This window comes from Theropithecus gelada, chromosome 1 (assembly GCF_003255815.1).
Source record: "Theropithecus gelada isolate Dixy chromosome 1, Tgel_1.0, whole genome shotgun sequence".
NCBI classification, from domain to species: domain Eukaryota; kingdom Metazoa; phylum Chordata; class Mammalia; order Primates; family Cercopithecidae; genus Theropithecus; species Theropithecus gelada.
In genome coordinates this window covers 23,423,802-23,426,159 of record NC_037668.1, presented here as the reverse complement: position 1 = coordinate 23,426,159, position 2,358 = coordinate 23,423,802, and the positions used below count along the sequence as shown (strand labels likewise).

General features: G+C 53.1%; 1 pseudogene; it reads right to left on the bottom strand.

Moving 5' to 3' along the window:
• Positions 1–491: 491 nt before the first annotated feature.
• LOC112620410 lies at positions 492–1,890 on the bottom strand (annotated as a pseudogene).
• Positions 1,891–2,358: the final 468 nt, after the last annotated feature.

Genomic DNA, 2,358 nt, shown 5'->3' with positions numbered 1-2,358 from the left:
CCAACACCCAGTATCTATTTCACACGTTTTACTGGTTAAGTGAAAGGGAACAGGAGAGACCAGGGGTTGGCCAGTGATGCTGCTGTTAAGACCAGTTACAGAAGGCTGGGTACGGTGGCTCATGCCTGTAATCCCAGCACTTTTGGGAGGCCGAGGTTGGTGGATCACCTGAGATCAGGAGTTTGAGACCAGCCTGGGCAACATGACGAAACCCTGTTTCTACTAAAAATACAAAAATTAGCCGGGAATAGTGGTGGGTGCCTGTAATCCCAGCTACTCAGGAGGCTGAGGCAGGAGAATAGCTTGAATCCGGGAGGCGGAGGTTGCAGTGGGCCGAGATTGCCCCATTGAACTCCAGCCTGGGAGACAGAGCGAGTCTCAGTCTCAAAACAAACAAACAAAAACCAAACAAGCAACCCCCGCCCCCCAAAAAAACAAAAACAAAAACAAAAAACAATTACAGGGAGAGCCCTGGAGCCTTGAGGTGCTTACTAGAGGAACTGATTCCTCGAGAGGCAGAAATGTCGGAAGGAAAGGAAGCACCAGCCATTGCTTGGTATAATTGCAACCGGCTCTCTGGAAGGAGCTGTTTGCCATGTCCCACCTGTGACCGTGAGTGTCACCACCTCACTGCGCCGCGGGTCCCCAGCCATTGTCGGCCTCACAGGAGTAGTTCCCAGAATGCTCTGCGGCGACGGAGAGGTTGAAGGACGCTCCTCCTCCAGAAGGTGCTGAGGCGTTTCCCAGAGTCACGTTTTCATGGTAAAACCAAAACAGAATGGGTGCAGACGCTCTCCTGTCTTCACAGTGAAGCTCCACCACATCGCCAATGAAGGCCAGGGCGCCAGGAGCACTGAAGCTGAGAAGACGCGGCACTGGAACTGAGAGGCGGTAGGGTCCCTCAGCGAGGCTAGTCCCAACTCACAACCCACCCTGTCCTCGGCTCAGGGCGTCCTCGCCTCACAGCACCCCGCCGGCCCTGCACTCTTTCCTACGTCTCACCTCCTGGTCTAACACTGCAGGGGTGCTTCCTGCAGAGCTGTGCTGGGCTCTGGTGAAGAGCTCGGGATACATGGCCCCGCGTCCACCTTCTCACCCTCCTCTAGCTCCTTTGCCACCCTGCTGCTGCCACCACCTCCCCCATCACAAGCCTACAGTTCCCATAGGGCCTCTTACTGTCCTCACGCCCTGTTCCTTGTCGTCACCTTGGAGCATCCTCGCTGCTACAGAAGGAAACTGACCCCAGCAAGGAGCCGCCGGTTCGCCTATTCAGACCGCACCGCTCACCTCTCACAGTGATATTCAGCAGCGCGCTCTGGACGGGGCCCTAGCTGTTGTCCGCTGTACAGTAGTATCCCCCTGCATGGCTCTCTCTGATGGCAGGGAGCTCCAGCTCTGCTCTTGGGGAACGCTGAGTTTTCCTCCCCAGACTCTCCTGCGTGTCCTCTCGGTGCCAGGAGAACGTAGTGTCCCCTGTGCCTTCAGCCACAGAGCAGTAAAGGACCAGCGTCTCCCCTTAACCGCCTGGCCCCTGAGTGCTGGGTCTCCAGGAGCACCCCAGACACAGGGATCCCTATGTAAAAATGAGACCACAGGCGGGGGCCAGGTATGAAGGAGGGCAGGGCTGGGTGGAAGCCGGTATCCCGGTATCACCTGCTGGGCATTAAGGCAAGTGGGGTTGGTGGAACTAAATGTTTGGGTAGAGGGTCCACCTCACTTGCCTGAGTGTTTTTAATAGCTAGACAGCACCCTGAGGAGCATTACGCAGGACCACCTTGCTGTTTGATGCTCCATAACAATCCTACCCTGCACCTCCTCCACATTCTTTTGTCCTCTGGAATGACAGCAGCCCACCGAAATCTCATCCTCTCCTGATTTCCAGATGTACATGGGCAGCAGGAGTGGGAGGAAGAGCACAGGCTAGGGGGATGGACTCCATTACTATCTCTATCTCTGGGTCTCAATCTTGGTAAGTCAATTACTGTTTCTGGTTCTCAGTTTTCTCAAATATAAAATGTGAATAATCATGCCAACCTTACAGAGTTCTCATGGAGATGAAATGTGATACAGGTACCCCTCGCTTTGGATAAATCCAGCAAATGGTAGCTATTATTGGTACCACTCTTCACTGGCGTGGTTGAGATAGGCAGTATAGCAAGGTAGTTAAAAGCACATACCTGAGTGACCAGGTTCATATTCCAGCTCTATGTGTTGAGTTACCTTGGGCAAGCCACTTAACAGCTCGGTGCTTTCTCTTTCCTCATCTGTAAAATGGAGATAATAATACTACCTACTTTACAGGTGCTATTTGTAATACTCATAGTGTTGTAGAATATCATAGGGTTGCTACTAGGACTA